At 45.1% G+C, this 26,406-nt stretch overlaps 1 long non-coding RNA gene across 5 annotated transcripts in view; it reads right to left on the bottom strand.

Annotated features, from left to right (window-relative positions):
- LOC134757488 (uncharacterized) overlaps window positions 1-26,406 on the bottom strand; it is a 439,709-nt gene that overhangs the window by 128,730 nt on the left and 284,573 nt on the right. For all 5 annotated transcript variants that reach the window (XR_010131494.1, XR_010131492.1, XR_010131491.1 and 2 more), the window contains one exon: window positions 19,786-19,876. This is a non-coding gene — a long non-coding RNA (uncharacterized lncRNA). The remainder of the gene's footprint in view (window positions 1-19,785; window positions 19,877-26,406) is intronic.

The raw sequence follows: 26,406 nt of genomic DNA, 5'->3' as shown, positions 1-26,406 counted from the left end.
ATGCCAGTAATCCCAGCACTTTGGGAGGCCAAGGTGGGAGGATCACTTGAGGTCAGGAGTTTAAGAACAGCCTGGCCAACATGGTGAAACCCCGTCTCTACTAAAAATACAAAAATTAGCTGGGCATCCTGCCGGGATCCAGTAATCCCAGCTACTTAGGAGGCTGAGGCACGAGAATCACTTGAACCCGGGAGGCAGTGGTTGCAATGAGCCAAGATCATACCACTACACTCCAGCCTGGGCAACAGAGCGAAACTCCATCTCAAAAAAAACAAACAAGTTATTATTTCATTACACATTGTGCTAAGCATCTGGGTTTGATGTCCTGCTCTGCAGTTTACGACTCGGGTTCTTTGAGCTTTGGTTTCCTCCTCTCCTCTGCACAATGGGTTGGTTATTTCCTGCCTCACTGGCTGTGGGGAAACCTAGGGATGTGTCAGCATGTGCTGGTCCTGTTCTGTAGTCTGTAGTCTGCACCCAGTTAAGGGCCGCAGCCAGAGGTGATCACTTTCTTAAGCTCCGGTTTTCTGAGGTCTGCTTGCAAACACATAGCTCCACTCTGCTGCTGTGAGGCCGAGGCCAGCTTCCGCTTCTCTGCCCTGCAGCAGCCCATGAAGCTCAGGGAAGCCGGCCTCTGTGCCTTCTTTCAGAGGAAAACTAGAACTGACAAGCATGCGTTGAGAATACTGCACCTCCACATGGAACTGCAGAGGAATCGTGCACATGATTAGAGTTTCAAGGAAGTCACGTAAGAACAGGCCACGCTAGGGTTCGGCATTCCTACTGCAGAGGAGGGAAAACCAGAAGCCATATGAGGAGACTTCATTATATTATAAGCCTGTTTCGGAATAAACCAGGTCAGTCGTTCTTGCAATTGTATTTAATAGTAGGCCAGAGCTTCCCTGACATGGAAAGACAGGGAGATAATATGATGAGTGCATTGGAAAATCCTTTGCTTTGTCTTTCTGCTTACAGACAGGAATTTAATTTGACTCCAATATTTGGTTCTTTGGGTGAAAGTGCCCAGTGAATGAGGAAATGAAAAATCTGCAGATGAAAGATATTCAGGTGTTGCTGTTGCACAACATGTATAAGCCCAAACTTTGTAACTTAGCATCTAAAAACCTTCGCCACATGGACAATGGATTTCTCTTCTGCAGTCATTAATGTCTGGGAGCTAGAGATTGCCTGGCTGAGTTCAAATCCACACTGTCTCTTGCTAGCTCTTTGATTTTAAGTGGTTTAGCCTCTCAGAGCCTCATTTTCCTTGGCTGAGACAAGGGCTGAAACCACTATCTCATAGAGTTATAATGAGGATAAAGTGGTTTCAAGTTTATAAGGTGATCGGCCCAAGGTGTACACATAGCACAGCTTCTCCAGCTCAGCACCACTGGCCCTGGGAGGGGAACAGTCCTGTGCACCGTGGGATGTTTAGAAGCATCCCTGACCTTTACCCCTAGATGCCAGTAGCATTCCCTCCTACTACAGCTGTGACAACCAGAAATGTCTACAGATATTGGCAAATATCCCCTGGAGGAGACACAAAATCACCCGATAGAAAACCCTTGGCACACAGTAAGTGCTCTCAATAGGGTTGTCATTATCATCTCCCATCACTTGCCTCTGAAATTCTCCACTTAAATCCAATGACTTGAACGTCTCTGGACTAAAATGTGCTTTCTGGCAGTTCTCTGCTCACACCTTCCCTTCAAAGGCCTTTTGAGGCTCCAAAGCCTCAAAGCCCTGTTGTGCCTTCTTTTCCTGAGTTCTCCTGCTCATTCTTCAAGACTCAATACAGGCATCACCTCCTCCAAGAAGTCTTCTCTTGCCTTTTCCTCTCAAAGGTGGGGACGTTTCCCATGCCAGGGAAATCAGGAACACAGACATACAAGGAGTGAGGTTAAGAGCGGAGGTTTAATAGGCGAAAGAAAGAGAAAAGCTCTCTCCTGCAGAGAGAGGGGGTCCCGAGCCGGTCCTCCAGCCCCGTGGTGAAGTGCAGGAGGTTTTATAGATAAGCCTGAGAAGGTGGTCTCTGATTTACATAGGGCACAAAAGATTGGTCAGACCAGGTGTGCAATTTGCATAGCATGTGAAGAACTGGTTAAGACTGGGTGTGTCATTTGCATAGTGTGTGAAGAAGCTGGCCACTCATCCTTATATTTTATTATGCAGGTGGGTTCTCTACCTCGCCAGTGCCATGCTGCCTGCTTTTTTACTGTACACGTGGTGACAAAGAAAAGGGGAGATGGAGACTCCATATTGAACACACCTGGCTCCCAGGTAGCCCTTTCCTATTGGTCCAGCTGCCGGCATTCACCTGTGCCAGGTTCCAGCTTGCATGTTTGCAGCTTGATTTTTCAGGCTGCTCTTTGTTAGAAAAGAAATGATTTGGGGGCTGCATTTTGTTAAAAGGGAAGCCTTACTGAGGACTCCTTTACTCTCACTATCTGCCTGAATAATTTCTTTCTAGCCCCTGTATCAGAATTATCACAGAGTTATCACTTTCTGTGTTTCTCTCCCACATAAGACTGTGATACTCAAAGGTCAGAGTTGTGGGCATGTAGTATGGACTCACTGAATGCTCGATGCAGGGAGTGGCAAAGCGAAGAGTTAATGGCCGGGGTCCTTCCCAAAAGGACAAGGAGACCGGCAACCCCAACTTCAAGACTTCTCCCTCCTGCTTTCATCTGGTTCCCCAGGACACAGCACAAGAAGCAACAGGAGCTGTGTCAGCCTCACTAAATAAAAACGGCTCTATAAAAACATCATTAGAAACTCATTTACTGCAAGCCACCAAAACCGCGTGAGGCAGAGAAAATCGGCCCATCCCCAACCGTCTTTCTCTTGTTCTGTTTGCTCTCTTCTTTTGTCTGTTTTTTTCTCCCTCATGTTTTGCTGATTCTCTTCGTTTCCAAAGAATTATTTCCACTGCTCCTTGCTGCCAAGTCCCCAAACAATCATGCACACATACTTGTGTGTTGCTAGAGGCGAGAAGAATGCCTTTGCTGTGGTGTAAACCTTCTGCAGTTTGCAAAGTTTTCAATTCCAATACCCCAAGTTGCTGGAGCCCAGCTTTGATCATATATTAACGTCCAACTGTTGGACTTAATTTCTCTGCATAAAAAAAATGCACATAGGGGTTTTTAATAGAGTTACATAGTTTGTGTTTTATAAAACTTTCTGCCTTCCATTCCCAATTCTAATCAGTGCTATTGGTTGGCCCAGAAAATGACTTAAACATTACTTGAACATTGGCTTAAAGGTGAATTTTAAAAGTCATTTTCCATTCATTCATAATTTTCTTAATTTTTAGCAGGGATCCTGTTCAGTGTCTGTGCTTCTGCTGCTGCTCTTCTCACTTTGAGAAAAGGAAGGAAAAGGGGAAAGGGAAACAGAATGATGCTGGGGACCCACCTTGTGCCTCTCCCCTTGGGAGAAGTACTCATAAGACCACTCTTACAGCCAAGGGCTCTTGGGCACAGGGACGTCAATCAAGTTTCTGACAGTCACACAGCTAGTGGCGACAGAGTCAGGATTAATAACAGAACCAGCTCCTGGAAAACTTGAATGCTGTCATTTTCTCTGTCCTCTTGCTTCTCCATTATTTGAGCCCTGATAATACCTCCTACCAGGACCCATCTCGTGCTGGAGCAATGGAAATCCTTTCCAATCTATTATAAAACGGGATTCTCATTTCCAGCCTTTCCAAGGGCTATTTTAAGGATTAAACCTCACACATTGATGTTTGTGCAGCTGGGCACCCAGGAAACAGTTTATCATTATTGTCTGTTATTATTATTTCTTCCTTCCAAACTTATCAGTCTTCTATCCCATTCTCCAGGTCCTGCCTGCTATTTAGAAATTTTTCTGAAATTTCTTTGTAAGTTCTTTAAGGATTGGGTCAACCTCTGATCCTACACCTCACTTCAAATATAATGTCCACCATGAATCTAGCAAAGCCTGGTTGAATTGAGCAGTGATAGTGGTAGCAGGCTAAATGAGTAAAGGGTACATTGGCAAATCTCTTTCCAGCTGAGGCAGTCCAATGCCACGGGCTGTTACAAATGCAAGTCTAAGGACCCCAGTGGATCATGCTAATGGCAGAAATATGAGATGTAATAGCAGGCTATGGGGGACACACTTAAGAGTAGATGAATTTTTTGTCTCCTCCAGTATATTATAAGGATTGTATCTTCTTTTTTACCTTATCTTATTTTATTTTATTTTTTGAGATGGAGTCTTCCCCTGTCTCCCAGGCTAGAGCGCAGTGGCATGATTTCAGCTCACTGCAACCTCCGCCTCCCGGGTTCAAGGAGCTCTCCTGCCTCAGCCTCCCGAGTAGCTGGGACCACAGGTGCACGCCACCATGCCTGGCTAATTTTGGTATTTTTAGTGGAGACTGGGTTTCACCATGTTGGCCAGGCTGTTCTCAAACTCCTGACCCCCACTTTGGCCTCCCAAAGTGCTGAGACTACAGGCGTGAGCCACCGGCCCGGCCTGTGTCTTCTTTTTGCACATTGGAACTGTTATATTTTTTTCAACTTGGGCTTTCTAACATTTTGTTTTTAAGTGCTAACTATCTGCTAGATGATCAGTCCTATTATGGATATAAGGATGATGATATGGTTTTGGATCTGTGTCTCCCCACCCCCACCCGGCCCCCAAATCTCATGTTGAATTGTAATCCCCAATGTTGGGGCCTTGTGGGAAGCAATTGGATCATGAGGGCAGATTTCCCCCTGGGTGCTGCTCTCGTGATAGTGAGTAACTGCTCACTCAAGATCTGCTTGTTTAAAAGTGTGTAGCCCCTCCCCACTCTCTCTCTCTCCCCCTCTGTCCTCCTCCTGCTCTGGCCATTAAGCCCAATAGCAGTGATGGGAATGCATAAAACAGAAAGGAATCTACGCTCCAATCTTTCATGTTTGACCTCCTATTATTCCCCCTTCCCTATAACACAAATTCAGAGGAAACTTATTAAACACTTATCATGTCCCAAGTGTCAGGCCTCTGAGCCCAAGCCAAGCCATCGCATCCCCTGTGACTTGCACGTATATGCCCAGATGGCCTGAAGTAACTGAAGAATCACAAAAGAAGTGAAAATGCCCTGCCCCGCCTTAAATGATGACATTCCACCACAAAAGATATGTAAATGGCCGGTCCTTGCCTTAAGTGATGACATTACCTTGGGAAAGTCCTTTTCCTGGCTCATCCTGGCTCAAAAAGCTCCCCCACTGAGCACCTTACAACCCCCACTCCTGCCCACCAGAGAACAAACCCCCTTTGACTGTAATTTTCCTTTACCTACCTAAATCTTATAAAATGGCCCCACCCCTATCTCCCTTTGCTGACTCTCTTTTTGGACTCAGCCCACCTGCACCCAGGTGATTAAAAGCTTTATTGCTCACACAAAGCCTGTTTGGTGGTCTCTTCACATGGACACACATGAAATTTGGTGCCATGACTCGTATCGGGGGACCTCCCTTGGGAGATCAATCCACTGTCCTCCTGTTTTTTGCTCCATGAGAAAGATCCACCTACGACCTCAGTTCCTCAGACCAACCAGCCCAAGAAACATCTCACCAATTTCAAATCCAATAAGCGGCCTCTTTTTACTCTCTTCTCCAACCTCCCTCACTATCCCTCAACCTCTTTCTCCTTTTAATCTTGGTGCCACACTTCAATCTCTCCCTTCTCTTGATTTCAATTCCTTTCATTTTCTGGTAGAGACAAACGAGACACGTTTTATCCGTGGACCCAAAACTCCGGCGCCGGTCACAGACTGGGAAGGCAGCCTTCCCTTGGTGTTTGATCATTGCAGGGACACCTCTCTGATCATTCACCCACGTTTCAGAGGTGTCAGACCACGCAGGGACACCTGCCTTGGTCCTTCACCCTTAGTGGCAAGTCTCGCTTTTCTGAGGAAGGGGCAAGTACCCCAACTCCTTCTCTCCTTGTCTCTACCCCTTCTCTGCTTTTCTGGGGGAGGAGCAAGTACCCCTCAACCCCTTCTCCTTCACCCTTAGCGGCAAGTCCTGCTTTGCTATGGGGCAAGAACCCCCAATCCCTTATTTCTGCACCCCAACCTCTTATCTCTGTACCCCAATCCCTTATTTCCGTGCCCCGACCCCCCTTCCTGCTTTTCTGGAGGGTAAGAATCCCCGAACCCCTTCCCTCCGTGTCTCTACGCTCTCTTTTCTCTGGGTTTGCATCCTTCCCTATGGGCAACCTTCCACCCTCCATTCCTCCTTCTTCTCCTTTAGCCTGTGTCCTCAAGAACTTAAAACCTCGTCAATTCACACCTGACCTAAAACCTAAATGCCTTATTTTCTTCTGCAACACTGCTTGGCCCCAATACAAACTTGACAGTAGCTCTAAATGGCCAGAAAATGGCATTTTCGATTTCTCCATCCTACAAGACCTAAATAATTTTTGTCGAAAAATGGGCAAATGGTCTGAGGTATCTTACGTCCAGGCATTTTTCACACTTCGTTCCATCCCTAGCCTCTGTTCCCAATGCGATTCCTCCCAGATCCTCCTTTTTTCCCTCCCGCCTGTCCCCTCAGTCCCAACCCCAAGTGTCGCTGAGTCTTTCCAGTCTTCCTTTTCCACAGACCCATCTGACTTTTCCCCTCCTCCCCAGGCTGCTCGTCGCCAGGCCGAGCTAAGTCCCAATTCTTCCTCAGCCTCCGCTCCTCCACCCTATAATCCTCCTACCACCTCCCCTCCTCACACCCGGTCCGGCTTACAGTTTAGTTCCGCAACTAGCTCTTCCCCACCTGCCCAACAATTTCCTCTTAGAGAGGCGGCTGGAGCTGAAGGCATAGTCAGGGTACATGTACCTTTTTCTCTATCAGACCTCTCTCAGATCAGTCAGCATTTAGGCTCTTTCTCATCAGACCCCACTAAATATATACAGGAATTCCGATATCTAACTCTGTCCTACAACTTAACCTGGAGTGACCTAAATGTCATCCTGACTACCCTCTCCCCAGATGAACGGGAAAGAGTTTTTCCTGTAGCCCAGTCTCACGCTGATAACCGTCGGCTTCACGAGCCAGACCTCCAGGAAGGCATTAGAGCAGTTCCCCGAGAGGATCCCCCAATGGAACTACCAGGCAAATTCCCCAGGTATAGCTAGGCGAGATTACATGGTTTCCTGCCTAGTTGAAGGGCTGAAAAAAGCAGCTTACAAAGCTATTAATTATGACAAACTTAAAAAAACTACCCAAGGTAAAGATGAAAACCCAGCCCAGTTCATGGCCCGCTTAGCAGCAACCCTTAGACGCTATACCACTCTAGACCCAGAAGGGCCAGAAGGCCGCCTTATTCTTAGTATGCATTTTATCACCCAATCCACTCCTGACATTACGAAAAAACTTCAAAAATTAGAATCTGGTCCTCAAACCCCACAACAGGAATTAATCAACCTCGCCTTCAAGGTGTACAATAATAGAGAGGAAGCAGCCAGACGGCAACGCATTTCTGAGTTACAATTACTTGCCTCCACCGTGAGACAAACCCCAGCCACATCTCCAGCACACAAGAACTTCCAAACGCCTGAACCGCAGCAGCCAGGCGTTCCTCCAGAACCTCCTCCCCGAGGAGCTTGCTACAAGTGCCAGAAATCTGGCCACCAGGCCAAGGAATGCCCACAGCCCGGGATTCCTCCTAAGCCACGTCCCATCTGTGTGGGACCCCACTGAAAATCGGACTGTTCAACTCACCTGACAGCCACTCCCAGAGTCGCTGGGACTCTGGCCCAAGGCTCTCTGACTGACTCCTTCCCAGATCTTCTCGGCTTAGCAGCGGAAGACTGACACCGCCCAATCGCCTCAGAAGCCTACAGAACCATCACAGATGCTCTGGGTAACTCTCACAGTGGAGGATAAGTCCGTCCCCTTCTTAATCAATACGGAGGCTACCCACTCCCCATTACCTTCTTTTCAAGGGCCTGTTTCCCTTGCCTCCATAACTGTTGTTAAGTATTGACGGCCAGGCTTCTAAACCTCTTAAAACTCCCCAACTCTGGTGCCAATTTAGACAATACTCTTTTAAGCACTCCCTTTTAGTTATCCCCACCTGCCCAGTTCCCTTATTAGGCTGAGACACTTTAACTAAATTATCTGCTTCCCTGACTATTCTAGGCTACAGCTGCACCTCACTGCCACCTTTTCCCCCAGTTCAAAGCCTCCTTCACATCCTCCCCTTATATCTCCCCACCTTAACTCACAAGTATAAGACACCTCTACTCCCTCCTTAGCGACCGATCATGCACCCCTTACCATCCCATTAAAACCTAATCACCCTTACCCGGCTCAATGCCAAGATCCCATCCCACAGCATGCTTTAAAAGGATTAAAGCCTGTTATCACTCGCCTGCTACAGCATAGGCTTCTAAAACCTATAAACTCTCCTTACAATTCCCCCATTTTACCTGTCCAAAAACAAGACAAGCCTTACAGGTTAGTTCAGGATCTGCGCCTTATCAACCAAATTGTTTTGCCTATCCACCCTGTGGTGCCAAAGCCATATACTCTCCTATCCTCAATACCTCCATCTACTACCCATTATTCTGTTCTAGATCTCAAACATGCTTTCTTTACTATTCCTTTGCACCCTTAATCCCAGCCTCTCTTCACTTTCACTTGGACTGACCCTGACAGCAATTAAGCTCAGCAAATTACCTAGGCTGTACTGCCGCAAAGCTTCACAGACAGCCCCCATTACTTCAGTCAAGCCCAAATTTCTTCCTCATCTGTTACCTATCTCGGCATAATTCTCATAAAAACACACGTGCTCTCCCTGCCAATCGTGTCTGACTGATCTCTCAAACCCCAGCACCTTCTACAAAACAACTCCTTTCCTTCCTAGGCATGGTTAGCATGGTCAGAATTCTTACACAAGAGCCAGGACCACACCCTGTAGCCTTTCTGTCCAAACAACTTGACCTTATTGTTTTAGCCTAGTCCTCATGTCTGCGTGCAGCGTCTACCGCTGCTTTAATACTTTTAGAGGCCCTCAAAATCACAAACTATACTCAACTCACTCTCTACAGTTCTCATAACTTCCAAAATCTATTTTCTTCCTCATACCTGACGCATATGCTTTCTGCTTCCCGGCTCCTTCAGCTGTATTCACTCTTTGTTGAGTCTCCCACAATTACCGTTGTTCCTGGCCCGGACTTCAATCCGGCCTCCCACTTTATTCCGGATACCACGCCTGACCCTCATGACTGCATCTCTCTGATCCACCTGACGTTCACCCCATTTCCCCACATTTCCTTCTTCCCTGTTTCTCACCCTGATCACACTTGGTTTATTGATGGCAGTTCCAGCAGGCCTAATCGCCACTCACCAGCAAAGGCAGGCTATGCTATAGTATCTTCCACATTTATCATTGAGGCTACTGCTCTGCCCCCCTCCACTACCTCTCAGCAAGCCGAACTAGTTGCCTTAACTCAAGCTCTCACTCTTGCAAAAGGACTACGCGTCGATATCTATACTGATTCTAAATATGCCTTTCATATTCTGCACCACCATGTGGTCATATGGGCTGAAAGAGGTTTTCTCACTACACAAGGGTCCTCCATCATTAATGCCTCTTTAATAAAAACTCTACTCAAGGCCGCTTTACTTCCAAAGGAAGCTGGGGTCATTCACTGCAAGGGGCATCAAAAGGCGTCAGATCCCATTGCTCTAGGCAACGCTTATGCTGATAAGGTGGCTAGACAAGCAGCTAGCTCTCCAACTTCTGTCCCTCACGGCCAGTTTTTCTCCTTCACATTGGTCACTCCCACCTACTCCCCTGCTGAAACTTCCACCTATCAATCTCTTCCCACACAAGGCAAATAGTTCTTAGACCAAGGAAAATATATCCTTCCAGGCTCACAGGTCCATTCTATTCTGTTGTCATTTCATAACTTCTTCCATGTAGGTTACAAGCTGCTAGCCCGTCTCTTAGAACCTCTCATTTCCTTTCCATCATGGAAATCTATCCTCAAGGAGATCACTTCTCAGTGTTCCATCTGCTATTCTACTACCCCTCATGGATTGTTCAGGCCTCCTCCCTTTCCTGCACATCAAGCTCGGGGAATTGTCCCTACCCAGGACTGGCAAATTGACTTTACTCACATGCCTCGAGTCAGAAAACTAAAATATCTCTTAGTCTGGGTAGACACTTTCACTGGATGGGTAGAGGCCTTTCCTACAGGGTATGAGAAGGCCACCGCAGTCATTTCTTCCCTTCTGTCAGACATAATTCCTCAGTTTAGCCTTCCCACCTCTATACAGTCTGATAACGGACCAGCCTTTATTAGTCAAATCAGCCAAGCAGTTTTTCAGGCTCTTAGTATTCAGTGAAACCTTTATATCCCTTACGGTCCTCCATCTTCAGGAAAAGTAGAATGGACTAAAGGTCTTTTAAAAACACACCTCACCAAGCTCAGCCACCAACTTAAAAAGGACTGGACAATACTTTTACCACTTTCCCTTCTCAGAATTCAGGCCTGTCCTCAGAATGTTACAAGGTACAGCCCATTTAAGCTCCTGTATACACGCTCCCTTTTATTAGGCCCCAGTCTTATTCCAAACGCCAGACCAACTTAGACTGTGCCCCAAAAAACTTGTCATCCCTACTATCTTCTGTCTACTCATACTCCTATTCACCATTCTCAACTACTCATACATGCTCTGCTCTTGTTTACACTGCCGGTTTACACTGTTTCTCCAAGCCATCACAGCTGATATCGCCTGGTGCTATCCCCAAACCGCCACTCTAAATTCTTGAAGTAAATAAATAATCTTTGCTGGCAGGACTATGCTGAACCTCCTTAGGCACTCTCTAATCAGATGTCCTGGGTCCTCCCAATTCTTAGACCTTTTATACCTGTTTTTCTCCTTCTCTTATTCCATTTAGTTTTTCAATTTATACAAAACCGTATCCAGGCCATCACCAATAATTCTACACGACAAATGTTTCTTCTAAAAACCCCACAATATCACCCCTTACCACGAAATGTTCCTTCAGCTTAATCTCTCTCACTCGAGGTTCCCACACCGCCCCAATCCCACTCAAAGCAGTCCTGAGAAACATCGCCCATTCTCTCTCTCCATACCACCCCCGAAAAATTTTCACCGCCCCCACACTTCAACACTATTTTGTTTTATTTTTCTTATTAATATAAGAAGGCAGGAATGTCAGGCCTCTGAGCCCAAGCCAAGCCATCGCATCCCCTGTGACTTGCACGTATATGCCCAGATGGCCTGAAGTAACTGAAGAATCACAAAAGAAGTGAAATGCCCTGCCCCGCCTTAAATGATGACATTCCACCACAAAAGAAATGTAAATGGCCGGTCCTTGCCTTAAGTGATGACATTATCTTGTGAAAGTCCTTTTCCTGGCTCATCCTGGCTCAAAAAGCTCCCCCACTGAGCAGTTTACGACCCCCACTCCTGCCCACCAGAGAACAAACCCCCTTTGACTGTAATTTTCCTTTACCTACCCAAATCTTATAAAATGGCCCCACCCCTATCTCTCTTCACTGACTCTCTTTTCGGACTCAGCCCACCTGCACCCAGGTGATTAAAAGCTTTATTGCTCACACAAAGCCTGTTTGGTGGTCTCTTCACACGGACACACATGAAACCAAGTACTGTACACATTGCATTCATCATTTGACTCACATAATAAAAACATATTAAGGTAGGTTATTATTGTTCCCATTTTATGGATGAAAAAACTGAGGTTCAGACAGGTTACATAACTTCCCTATAGTCACAGCACTCCTAAGTGGCAGAGTTGGGGTTGAGCTCCAAGTCTGTGAAAGTGAAAGGGCCATGCTTTTAACCAAATGCTACACTATCTCTGTGTTCTTTCTTTCATAAAGAAGCTTCATAAAGGGTTCTTAGATGTGGGAATTCAAGGAATCCTGGAAACACAAACATTGGGCTTAGGTCTATGCCTGCGGCATCCTCTGGGTACAGCCAGAGTGCTAATTAGCATTTGTTTATCGCCTCTAATTATCTGAGACTCTCTGACAGTTTGAGTTCATGAATGCTAATGTGAGGGGAGAGCTGTGAGAAGTTAGAAGCAGAGGCCTCGGGCTTATAGAGACAAACGTTGTGTTTTAGCTGACCCAATGGCTTCTGGTGGGGCAGAGAGACCAGGACATGGAGTTAGAAACAGATTGAAATGAAGACAGTCACTTACCATGTACCTTTTATCCCAAGAGCTCTCACTTTGCTGGAATTATGCCCTAAATAACCCAGCTCAAGGACTAATGAGTTTCAAAAGATTGATGTAGTAATTTTAACATTTGTATTGCAAAAGGTTGTAGAGCACATGTATTATTTTCTGCCTGCCCAGCAACAATTTTTCTTTCTTCTGGTAATAGGACATTGATTTTGCCTGGGAAGACACCCACTCCAACTTAAAGTCCATGTAATTCTGATGTTGTCCCCCAACCTACACCCCAGCCCTAGGCTCCAAGAGGGACCCTGTAATTCATACCTGCCCAATTACCATATTCTATCCTCATGGCCTCAGTGATTGACTCAGGAATAAGCCAATGAGATTCAATTCCAATTTTTCCTAAATGTTGGAGAAGTATCTAAGTTGTGAACAGATCTGATTGGCTTTAGGTTCAGCTATATCCAGAGGATCAAGTGTATAAACAAGAATCTGTCATTCTCTATCTCTGGTCCTGTTTTCCTTTATGTTGCTTCAGTTTTTTGTACACATTCTCTACATTTCAAGAATTCTGGCTACAAGCAGTGCCCTTCTCAGCCTTAGGCTCCATATATCAAATTTCACAAGAGAATTCTTCACTGCTCCCACTCACCTGCACAGTCTACCCCCTTGGCCAATTACAGCTGGGAAAATGCAGTTCTATGACTGGCTGTATCCAGGTCACCCTTGCAGCTGCAGGGAGGTGGGGTAGCAGGTGCCATCAAGTTCACTGTTTGTGGAGGATGAGCAGTTTCTCCAAGGTAGGCAAATGCCCCACACGGTTCCTTTTAACTATGAATGGGTCCCTATCTTTTTCACGTGTCCAGAAAATGGACTATGTCATTAGACTTTTCAGACTTGGAAGGGCACACTGGCTCTGTCAATGACGTCATTGGCCAAATCATATTCCTTGGAAGACTTTCAATCCAAGTTATAAGCAGATGTTGGTGACACAGCAGCATGCTACTGCCAAGACACAGGGACAGGCCAATGGACTCACTTGAGAGGATGCTTAATGGCCCATTTCCCTCCAAAAGCAGGAGACAGAGGAGATGGTGAGTCCCCCTGCCACCCAGCACAGCCTCCCTCATCCTTCCTTTCTCCTCTAGTCTCCCTCTTTTTTTTTTTTTTTCTGAGGGAGTCTCACTCTGTTGCCCAGGCTGGAGTGCAGTGGCATGATCTTGGCTCACTGCAAACTCCACCTCCCGGGTTCAAGTGATTCTCCTGCCTCAGCCTCCCAAGTAGCTGAGACTATGGGTGCCTGCCACCAAGCCCAGCTAATCTTTGTATTTTAGTAGAGACAGGGTTTTGCCATGTTGGCCAGGCTAATTTAGAACTCCTGGCCTCAGGTGATCTACCATGCCCAGCCTCCAGTGTCCCTGTTATACCCCTTCTCATCTCCTGCCAGGGTATTATTCTCAATTTAAGTTACTGATGTCACTCTTTCTAAATGTCAGCGGGTCCTCATTTTATACTTCAAAATCCAAGGTTTTCAACTTGGCATCTGGGCTATTTCCAGCCCATCCAGAACCCACCCGTTGTTTTAAAATTTTTTTAAGGCTGGGCACGGTGGCTCACGCCTGTAATCCCAGCATTTTGGGAGGCCGAGGTGGGCGGATCATGAGGTCAGGAGGTCGAGACCATCCTGGCCAACATGGTGAAAACCCGTCTCTACTAAAAATACAAAAATTAGCTGGGCGTGGTGGCACACGCCTGTAATCCCAGCTATTCGGGAGGCTGAGGCAGGAGAATGACTTGAACCTGGGAGGCGGAGATTGCACTCCAGCCTGGCGACAGAGTGAGACTCTGTCTCAAAAAAAAAAAAATTAATTTTAATTTGTTTTGAGATAGGGTCTCACTACGTTGTCCAGGTTGGTCTCAAATCTCTACCCACAAGCAATCCCACTTCAGCCTCTTGAGTTGTTGGAATTACAGGCGTGAGCCACCACACCCGTCTCTTCCCCACCTTTCTAATGACGACGCTTCCTTGTTTCTCTACCTCCTCGTTTCCTCCATTCTTTGTCATGCTCCAACTGCAGTGAGTTATTTTTTTTGTTCCATGTGGGTACTGGTTCTTTGGCACCTCTGCACCTATAATTGTGTTGCCTAGGACACCTTTGTCCACGAACAATCTTTTAAAAACTCTCCCTCTATTAAGCCTACACTACACTGTCATCATCTGAGACAAGCTTTGAGAGCACAAATTCTGGGAGTCCAACATCCTGATTCCACCATTTATTACCCCTGTGATCTTGGACAAGTTAGCCTCAGTTTTCTCATCTGTAAAATTTGAAATATTAATAATAATAGTGTATCTTCCTCTTGGAATTGTTGTGAGGTTTAAATGTATTAAATTATCTAACACACTTGGAGCAGTGCCTGACACATGAACACTCCAAAAGTGTTTGTTTATTGTTATTTTATTCATTCCCATACCTGTCTCCTTGTAAACTCTGGGCTCTTTGAGGGCAGTGAATGTGGCTTTTTTTTTTTTTCTGCATCCTCAATGTTTATTAATTGCTCTTTTTCCTTCCCTAACTAGGTTTGTGAACACTGAGCATCAACGTCTCCAGTCTCATCATGGGAGACACTCATCCAGAAGCAAATCTCAGCCAACAGGAGCGGAGCCAACGTGGGTGGCTGCAACTGCAGTAACACTGCCACCATTCGGGGCCAGCCAGGATCTCATGCCTAGTGCTGCTTTGGTGGCTATGATGGACCATTTCAACAGGTGACCACATGGAGAATTCAGCAACATATTCTTATGGAAACAGCACCTGTACCGGGAAAGGCACAGCATGTGGGGAAACACAGGAAACAACACAGAGGAAGAAGAAGCACTTGAGGAGACAGTGTTCCTCTGAGCTCGGCGTGCTGTGTTGTCTGCTGGGCGGCTGGCGGAGGACCAGGGCACAGAGCAGTATTTAACTGCTCAGCTCTTGCTCTGAACAGCCGAGCTATAAATGCTCATACCTCAGCCGAAGAATAAGCAACCTAATCTTAACTTGTATTCCAGTAAAAATAAAAATATGCTGGGTTGGAAGAAAGAGAGATGCATTGCCTTTTGATTTCACTTACCACCTCTTTTATTGCAAGAATTGTATTGCTGCTCCTCCAGCTGTGATAACTCTTTCAGGAATAATAAGAGCTCTCACCTGTCTTAAACAGACCAATGAAAGAATCTATTCCTTCTGCGCTGTTTGTGGATATTGAGTTAAGTAGTAACTGGCACTTATAGGCCACCTTAACATGCATTATCATTGTACCCTCAGGGCAGTCATTGGAGGTAAGTGTGGCAATCATCTTGGTTATAGATGAGCAAATGAAAAACAGAGAAGCTAAGCAGTTTGTTCAAGGTCACACAGCCAGCCTGTAAGATAAGACGGCATAAAGGAAAGAGCTCCACTTTGAGGTCAGATAGTTCTGGGTTCTTATCTCTCATCTGTTACTTAGTAGCTGGGTGACCTTGTTGTTTCTCCTCTCTGAGTCTACATTTCCTAGTTATTAAAATGATATAGTAATGCTCACTCCATGGATTTATTATAAATTCAGTGGAACATTTATATAAAAAGACAATGTCAAATATACTGCTTAATAATTCCTTCTCCATTTGCTCCTTTTTCTTTCTAAGAAAAACAGTTGGAGCTTGAACTCAGACCAGCTGATCTCCCAGCCCACACTCTTTGCACCCCTCCACGCTGCCTGCCGTCTCTACCCTCTGCCACTGACAGTACAATGGCAGGCGGGAGGTGATGCCTTCTTGTAAATCATCTGTGATACAGTGAGGAAGATCCCTGGGTACTAAAGGAACATGCATTTATGCACTTACTCAGTGAGTGAGCTCCATGTGGATTTAGGGGGAGGGCGGGTCCAGCTTTGAATATGTGCTTGTTAAATTGTCTGTGTGAGGAGCCAAGGGGCACTGTTCAATAGGTAGCTGGATATGCAGAGCTGAAGCTTGGGAAACCAGTCTGAGCTTTGGCTGCAGATTTATGACTCATCATTGTACAAGGGATCAGAATATGATACCTGCTTTCATGACTCTCAGAGGTGGTGGAAACAAGGTGTGGCAGAGACAGAAATAATTACAATACAATATAAAATATGACAAACGCTAGATTACGATAAGTCCAAGAGGACAAGAACTTTGTCCTCATGGAGCTTAGGTTGCAGTGAAATTTAAGAGACATGAATTGAAGTTTCCATTCAAATGTATGCTAAAAATTGTAGTAACGAACTTTCCAACTGGGTCTGTGGTGACTTCAAAATTCATTAATTTAGTTGTTCATCCTTACAAAAGTTATATTTGTTTTTGTTTTTGTTTTGGGATAGAGTCTCACTCTTTGCCCAGGCTGGAGTGCAGTGGCCCGATCTCAGTATACTGCAACCTCTGCCTCCCAGGTTCAAGCGATTCTCCTGTCTCAGCCTCCCAAGTAGCTGGGATTACAGGTGCCCGCCACCACACCTGGCTAATTTTTGTATTTTTAGTAGAGATGGGGTTTCACCATGTTGACCAGGCTGGTCTCAAACTCCTGACCTCAGGTAATCCACCTGCCTTGGCCCGTGTTGGGATTACAGGCATGAGCCACTGTGCCCAGCCCATCCTTACAAAGGATATTTATTCTGCTCCTATTATAAACCAGACTCCATGCTGGGTTCTGGAGATAATGTGATGAGTAAAAGAAGATGCATCCTTTTTCTCCCATGGAGCGTAGAGTTTATTGGAAGAGACAGATAGATAGTAATCAAATGTTTGCATAATACACATAAAATTGCAACCATGACAAGGGGTATAATGAATAGCAAATGATACTAGAAATTATCAACCTAAACAGAAAGGTTGGGAAGACTTCCATGAGGAAAGTTCTGATGATATTAGAACTGGGCATAAAGGATGATGAAGCATGAACTAGGTGAAGAAAGAAGGATGGAGAACTTAAAAGAACAGCATGTGCAAAGGCCCTGTGGCAGGAAGAGTGTTGTGCCTAGAAAGGACTGGCAAAAACCAGTGTAGCTTCATTCAGTGGGCTTCTGGCTACAGTTCAAAATCCATCACTGTATCTTCAGTTACAGCACAGATTTAGGTCCCATAATATCTAGTTACCTTGATTCTAAGATGTCAATGATCGTAAGTTATCCCATTGGTTTGTTAACATTGTTTTTTAAAATTGAAAATTGAAACAAAAAAAATGGTGAGAGCTTTACTACCATATTCAATGACTACATTATTTTTTTTTTTTTTTTTTTTGAGATGTTGTCTTGCTCTGTCACTCAGGCTGGAGTGCAGTGGTGCGATCTTAGCTCACTGCAGCCTTCGTCTCCCGGTTTCAAGCAATTCTTCCACGTTAGCCTCCCAAGTAGCTGGGATTACAGGGGCACACCACCACACCTGGCTAACTTTTGCATTTTTAGTACACAGGATTTCACAATGTTGGCCAGGCTGGTGTCAAACTCCTGACCTCAGGTGATCCACCCACCTCAGCCTCCCAAAGTGCTGGGACTACAGGAGTGAACCACCGCACCTGGCCTACATTGATTTTTTAAGTGGACATTTTATTTGGGTAATTTTAGATTTACAGAAAACATATCAATTTAAAGATGCATTCTGAACCTCAAAATGTGAAGAAGATGCTTCTTGGAATTGAAGCAATTTTTACGATTATGACCACCTGAGCTAACATAATTAACTTTTTACCGTATATCAGACACTCTGCTAAGCACCTTTAATTTAAAACTCAGACAAAACAGGTGCAAAATGATTAACACACTTTCCTGGAGTCACCCTGTTAAGAGTGACCAAGTCAGGGCTTTCACCCCAGCTGTTTGGGTCCAGACCTCTGTGACAACTCTATGCCCCCAGCCCAGTTCCCCTTCCCAGGACGTACTTTTCTTTCACCAGTTGCTTTTGGGAATAGGTGATGAGCTGAGTGACAAAGGATGAGGCTGAAGGGGGCTCTGTTCTTATCTGATGACACAACCTGTGGCTTTGGGCATGTCTCTTTCCCCTCTGTAATCTCTTTTCCCAAGTCAGACCAAGCACAACATGAAAATGTCGCAGATTCCCTGGGGAGATGATTGTCGCCTCCAGGTTTAAGGCCAGCCTGTTCACACCAGCTGCGCTAGTTCCAGGAGCTGGACTTTCCAATAAAGAGGGAGTCCAGAGGCTGGTGAAGTCCAGACGATTATTCATGTTCCTTTCCAGATAATCATAGTTATCCCTAGACCTCATTTATCTTGTCCCCTCCTGGGTACCACCACTACAGGAAGTTAGCCATTACTCATCACTCAACTGTTGATCTCTTTTGCTAGCTTGTTGATTGGCTTCATGACAACTTTGGTGGCAGATATTTAAGTGAATGAGAGAGGTCCACCATAAGGAAGGTTAGAAAAAAATAAAATTTACTCTTACTCATTCTCAACCATATGAAAGACCCTGTACTTAAGGATAGCAATAGCTGTCACTCATAAGGCCTGAGGGTTCCAGTATTCCTTGCTTGGCATAATGCACACATTTCCCATTCTTAATTGTTTCTTTGGGCTAAGATATTTATACATTTTATATTTATATATTTATACATTTTATGATCGGTACAGAGACACATAACCTATAAGTGTTAGAGCTTAAAAGCATGGGTCTATATTCAGACTATCTGGGATTGAACCCCAGCTCCACTGTTTTCTTTGGGAACATAGACAAGTTACTAAATTCTCCAGGCCTCAGTTTCTTTATCTGTAAAATGAGCTTAATAATAACACATATCTTATAAATTTGGGATATGTCCCTTCTCTCCTGTGCTCTCACACAGCCTCCTGTGGTCTCCATAAGTTCACTGATGATTCTGTTAGCCTGATTAAATTATCTGTCCCTTCAAGGACAGGAAGTGCACTAGACTCATTTCCAAGGATGTTTTCACTAAATTTTTGATGAACAAATAAATATTGGGGGAAAACCCAGGCAGAGATCCACGTCTTGATTCTAGTCTTACTTCAACCATCAAATTACTATGTGACCTTAGGTAAATCTCTAGCCTCCTCTAAGTAGAGAGTTCTGTCTTATATATGCGTAGACTTGAAAATCTTCAGAGTCCTCTTCTTAGTTCTGAGGTTCTATACTTCTCCTTCTCTCTCATAAGAGAATTATGACTGTCTTTGTGGAAACAGTACATGATTGTCACTTAAATACATGACATAAAACATTTAAATAAGTTAAGGCGTGGTGGCTCATGCCTGTAATCCCAGCGCTTTGGAAAGCCAAAGTGGGAGGATTGCTTCAGCCCAGGAGTTCGAGACCAGCCTGGGCAACAAAGGGAGACCCCATCTCTATAAAAAATTAGCTGGTCATGTGGTGCATGCCTATGGTCCCAGCTACGCAGGAGGCTGATGCAGGATTGCTTGAGCCCAGAAGGTTGAGGCTGCAGTGAACCAGGATGGCACCACTGCACTCTAGCCTTGACAACAGAGCGAGACTCTGTCTCAAAAATCAAAAACAAAAGCAAAACGAAAGAAATAATTAACACTTAAATAATTCAGAAAAGTGCAAAGAAAGAGTAAAAAACTCACCCCAGACTCCGCCATCTAGAAATTCCACCGTCTAGAAATAGCGATGGCTAGCATTGGATGAAGATCGTTCCAGACATCTTATGCTTATATCCTAATAGAAGCAAGATCAACAGATAGAAATAAGATTACAAAAACAGGATCATAGCATCCTGATTCTTTTTGAAATACAGTATTGAATTAATTTTTTTATTGGATAGAAGAGGAAAGTAAAAGAGGAGTAGAACTGGAAGAAAAAGAAACTGAAATGAAACTAAAGGAATTGCTGAACTTCAAAGTCCTATTATCCTGACATCAAATACTCATGAGGCTACAGCCTGACAAATACCAACAATTCTGATGCAAAGACATTTCAAATTAGAGGATAGAACACATGCCTTTTAATTCTGAGTGTGAGATCTCCGCTCTAAACTGGAGGAATAGGCTGCAGGGTCCAGACAATTTGATTTGAGCGGGCTTGTGAAGACATGATGGATGGCTGGCTCCCCAGCCTTGCACTGTAATTGATGGCAGTGCCGTATTGACCCAGACTATTCTGCAAAAGAAACCGAGTTTCTGAGGCTATCAACTGGGGCTGTCAAGGAGCAAGCAGAGGGCCCAGGCAAACCTATCCTGTGAGCCCCAATCCTGGGGAGTTGATATCTCTCACTGCCTGACAAATCCTCCCCAGAATCCAAAATGATTGAGGGCAGGCGGGGGTGGTTTTCTGGCAGATCTAAAGACAATGTTCTGATTTGATTCCAGGGGCTTCTGGCAACAAATTACGCATTTGGCTGAGATTGGCCCATCCCCGCCCCACATCCCAATCCCTCTTTGCTTCTGCAGACAAACTTCCAGTCTGATTTTATCTACTCGGAAGGTGGGGGCGGCTGTGACTTGAAACAGAGATAGATGTCTTGATTCATTAAGCAAGAGCATAGGCGACACAGGGTAGAGCACCAACTGTGGGATTTTAGGGTAGGACAGAAAAAGAGGGGTCATCACTGTGGCACAGTGCAAGTGTCAAGGTTCTGGGTCTGAATCCAGGGTGTGCCTTATATAAGCTGTGCAAACGCTGACAAGTGTCTTACCTTTCTCTACATCAGTTTTCTCACCTGCCGATGGAGTTGATAATAACAGTGACTGCTGAAGTTTATTGTGTGTAAAACAGCTGTTGTACACAGGGTTCTCGCTAAGCGAAAGCCATTTGTACGACCTTAAGCAAGTCAATACGGTCCCTTTGTATTTCAGTTTTATTAAAGTTAATAATAGCTCACCAGAAATAACATGCATTGAATTCATAGTATGTGGTGGGCACACCCAAAGATGTAATGGAAGGGAGTTGAATAAGGGTTCTATTTACAAAGGTGTGGGTCAGATTAAGGGATGTGATAAAGTACTACCAGGGCTAGCAAGAGTAGGAAACTACTCATGCTGGAGTGAAGGGAACTCGAGAGGAACCAGGGCTTTAGGACAGGGCTGCCTGACAGCAGCTCAGGGCGGTGCAGAAAGCCAGCAGGTGAGCAATACCCACTTCCTACTCTCTACCGTGCAGCCCATGGACCAAACCCAACTGGAAACCGGAGGGACAGGGAATCCAGGGATGATGCAGTGGAAGAGGTTTCAGCTTATGGAGCACAGAGAGGATTAAGAAGCTGTTGTGGTTTGGCTGTGTCCCCACCCAAATCTCATCTTGAATCGTAGCTCCTGTAATTCCCACATGTCGTGGGAGGGACACGATGGGAAGTAATTGAATCATGGGGGTGGGTCTTTTCTGTGCTGTTCTCCTGATGGGTGAATAAGTCTCATGAGATCTGACGGTTTTATAAAGGGGAGTTCCCCTGCACACTCTCTCTTGCTTCCTGTCATGTAAGATGTCCCCTTACTCTTCCGCCATGATTGTGAGGCCTCCTCAGCCACGTGGAACTGCGAGTCCATTAAATCTCTTTCCTTCATAAATTACCCCGTCTCGGGTATGTCTTTATTAGCAGCATGAGAACAGACGAATACAGAAGCATAAAGGGGATACGCAGCACAACTCCGTAGGTGCCCTTTTTTTTTTTTTTTTTTTTTTTTTGAGACAGAGATTTGCTCTTCTTGCCCAGGCTGGAGTGCAATGGCACCATCTCCATCCACTACCACGTTGGCCTCCAGGTTTAAGTGATTCTCCTGCCTCAGCCTCCTGAGTAGCTGGGATTACAGGCATGAGCCACCACGCCTGGCTAATTTTTTATTTTTATTTATTATTTTTAGTAGAGATGGGGTTTCTCCATGTTGGTCAGGCTAGTCTTGAACTCCTGACCTCAGGTGATCTGCCTGCCTCAGCCCCCCAAAGTGCTGGGATTACAGCACTTTTATTTCATCCTTGCTACAACCCTATAGGTGAGGACTGTTGTCCCCTTATCTTCCACATGAAGGGACTGAGAAAAGGCGCTGAGAACTTAGGAACCTCGACCAAGTCGCACATCAGGGAAGCAGCAGAGCTGGTATCCAAACCTGGTCTGTCTGATTTTGGAACTCATGCTCATAATTATTTCTGTTAAGAGACCATGACCCCTGCTTGTGTGTAGAGACACCATGACCCCCGCTTGTGTGTAGAGAGACCATGACCCCTGCTTGTGTGTAGCATCCCTGGGATGATCCCATGAGAAAGGGAATGAGACAGGGAAAACACAAGACACACAGAGAAGGTAACAGGGCCATTGTCCTTAGCCATGAAGATGACTTTTCTGAAACATACACCGGAATCAAACCCACATTCCACTTTCATGGCTCCCCAACATCCTCACGAAAAAGTTGTCATCTCCCTGCTCCTTCACAAGCTGCATCTTCCTCCACTCCCAACCATATTCCCTATCCTCCGGCCACCCAGAAACATTACCCATTTCCTGCACACAGTCAGGGGTCTCCAAAGACACACAACCAAGAAGATAGCTATACCTATAAATATACGCATACTAAGAGATTTACTTCAAGGAATTGGCTTGCATGATTGTGCAGGCCAGCAAGTGGTTGAGACCAGGTTATGAAACTGGCTAATTTTTGTACTTTTGGTAGAGACGAGGTTTCACCATGTTGCCAAGGCTGGTCTCGAACTTCCCGGCTCAAGGGATCCACTTGCCCTTGGCCTTCCAAAGTGCTGAAATTACAGGTGTGAGCCACTGAGCCTGGCTGAGAAGGGGTTGTGGGAACTCTAATTTATAGCTGGTTGGTCAGAAGAAGGGGTCACAAGGTGGGACTTGCCATTGGCTTGTGAAGTAGAGATAGTCTTGTGCAATGGAGCACTTAACCTGTGGAGTCTGACACTACTCCAGGTAGATGGCATCAGGATTGAATTTAATTGAATTAAAGGACATCAAGTTGTTGTCCACCAGAAAATTTCTTGTTACGTGGAGGAAAAAAAGTCCCACACATGTCGGTGACTGACGTGGAGTGTGTTGAGTATAAGTAGAGAGACAAACAGTTTTGTTTTCTCCTTTACGGGTACCTTATTGCCCCCACACTGGTAGGTTACTTGATCAGCTAATTATCACCACCAGGCTGAAAACTCAGGCAGGCTTTTGTGCTGCAGACTTGAAGCGGAATTTCTCCTTCTCCAGGAAATCTCAGTTTTGCTCTGAAGTCCTTCACCTGATTGAGGGGGAGGCCCACCCATATTCTAAAGAGTAATCTTTTTTACTTAAAATCAACTGATTATAAATGTTAACTACATCGATAAGATTCCTTCACAGCAACGCCTAGATTCATGTTTGATTAAATAGCTGTGGACTACAACCTAGACGAGTAAACACATGAGACCAACCATCACAACCTCTTCTCACGCCACCAGGCCTTTGTGCAAGCTGTTCCCTCTGCCAGGGCTTCCCTCCCGGCCTTCTCATTCATGCCATTCCTGGAGGCACAGTCCAAATGCCCATCACACCCTCCCCTTTGTAAAGCATTCCCTCATTTCCTCACGCAGAGTGAGATCCTCCTCCCTCGTGCTTCTGAAGCATCCCCCAGGCTCAGTCTGTCATAGCATTTATCACACTGCATAGCAAATATTTACCATTACCCACCACCCCACTAGCCTAAGAAGCTTCCTGGGGCAGTAGCTGGATATTCTTCCAGCCCAGTGTCCCCAGCATCTTGCACGTGTCTCAGCACATGAAAGGGCTCAATAAATATTTGTTAAATGAGCCAATTTGCTATAGATAAGAAGGAGAATGTGAAGGAAAAGAAAACCCTGAAGCTCAGTGGAGACATGGAGAGATTTCACTACTCATAAAACTCACCAATGTGTATCTCTTATCTCACTCAGCCCTAATGTCAATGTCTTTCCCCACCCCACCCCCCGCTACCCCCACCCCCCACCCCCGGCTGCTGAGAGCCAAGTTAAGGCAGGACTGCCATAAGACCAGCCGAACCCTTCATTAAAAAGTCGGGGGCTGGGGGACTGGGGATGAAGGCAAGCAGGTCTGCAAAAAGTCACCAGCTACTGCTTTCTGTAAGAGGCTCTGTAACTGGTATTTCACAGTATGTGGTCCTTTTTAGCTTCCTGCTGGAAAACACCAAGTGGCTGTAAATCATTCCACCGCAGCTGTCCGAGTGAGAAGTGACTGGGAATTGGGAAGGGATGGGGGATGTGCTCCCATCCTCAGGAGCCATATGGGCTCTTTCCAAGCTTGGCAACTTATGCTGAAAATCAAGGGGCTTGGTTCTTTAGCTCCCAAATCAACAGGACTCAGAGCAACATTTGTTCTTATAGTGAGGTCAATGGCAAAAAGATGTTGGGAACCAGGTATCTTGGGAGAGATCCTTCAGCAGTCTTGTAGTGCGGGCTCTTGGAAAGGTGGCCACTTTGATGAAGAGGTAGAGATCTACTTCTAAGATCATCTAACCTTGAAAACATTATTTAAACTCACTGAGCCTTATTCTACTTGTCAGTGAAAACGGGACAAAAATAACAGCTACTTTGTAGACTTGTTATGAGAATTAAATAAATATAATGTGATATATATATATATAAAGCATTTATAACAGTGTCTGGTGTCAATGTTTGCTCTCATTATCATTATCATCATCAAAATCACCATCAACATCAACACCATCATCATCCCTATTGTCCCCATCATTCACCATCATTATTTCCATCAACATTATTATCACCATCATCACCATCATCCTCATTGCCGCTATCACCACCATCATCACCACCACATTATCATCTTTGTTGTTATTATTATTGTCTTGTTAAACATTTATAAATCCTGTTACATACCAGGTTGTGTACTAGGCTCTGAGAATTTCTAGAGATTGAAAGACATAATCCTTTTATAGGAAGTTGGGCATGCAGACCTCCCAATGGTGCTGCAATAAAGGTTTGTTCAAGGGGCACAGAGAAGAGGTAACTGAAGATTCCAAGAGGAACAATGTTTGAATGATGCCATAGGAATGTCCAAGAGGAGAGCAAATTAGTAAGGCAGACAAAAGGGTGCTGTTTTGAGTGCAGGATAATATTCCAAGTAGAAGAATACCATGGAGCTCCAGACCCAGAAGATGCATTCTGGGAGCTACATGACCTGGCACAAAGCCTGGTCAAGAATATGAGAGCAGAACTGGTGACCCCTCAGAATGTCCCTAAGGTACATTCTAACCACAGCAGCTTCCTGGACCTCAACACACTCTATAACATATATTCTAAGTAGGTGAACATTTTCCTGTAAGCCTCTCTCCATAATATCAATAGGAATGAGGGTAATGCTGGATGCATAAATCTCAGGTAACTTGGTCCTAGATTCCCTTTTTTTCCCCCCTCACAAGAAGGAAATGTTGCCACTGAAGTTTCCTATCTGTAAGATGTGGTTTGGATCTCCAAGTGGACACATAGTATTAATAGCTTTCAACTTAATGGGTTTCCATTTTATGCACCTGACACTGTTCTAGACAGTAAACACATGGTATACTACGAAATCGTTACAACAACTACAAGGAAAAGAAATTACTAAACCTATTTGATGGAAGAGAACACTGAAGCTCAGAGAGCTTAACTGACATGTCCAAGGTCATGCAGGCACTGAGTGACTGTAGTGGCATTCGAACTTCATCCTGCTGAATCCTAAGATTTTTGATTACTCTAGAGACGGCACTGTCGAATTTGGTAGCCACAAGACTACCTTAGGTGGCTACTTACACATAAAGTTGAATTAATTTGAATTCAATAAAATTAAGAACTCAGTTACAAGTTGCACTAGCCACATTTGAAGTGTTCAATAGCAACATGTGGCTAGTGGCTTCCATATGGGATGGTGCAGATACAGCATATTTCCTTCAGCAGAGAAAGTTCTACGGAATAGCGCTGATTTAGAGACAAGGTATTCCCTCCCTGCATGTCTTGTGCCATCAAGAGATCATGCCTCATTTAGTTATGACTGCAACATCATACTTAAGATGCTCCAGAGACCCACAAACCTACCCCCATAAGGTTACCACCCAGGAATAACCCATTTGGAAGGCAATTATGCGATATGAATCATGAAAGGTGCAATTAATCAAAGCAAAAGGCAGAGAAAGAAGCCATGGCATGTGGCGGCTGCTCCAAACAGGGAAACCTCCCTGAGGAAAGAGCAGGGAAGCACACATGAGCATCCCCTCAGCCACACCTTG

Source organism: Gorilla gorilla, chromosome 18 (genome assembly GCF_029281585.2).
Source record: "Gorilla gorilla gorilla isolate KB3781 chromosome 18, NHGRI_mGorGor1-v2.1_pri, whole genome shotgun sequence".
In the NCBI taxonomy this organism is placed as follows: Eukaryota; Metazoa; Chordata; class Mammalia; order Primates; family Hominidae; genus Gorilla; species Gorilla gorilla.
This window is presented reverse-complemented; position numbering and strand designations above follow the sequence as displayed.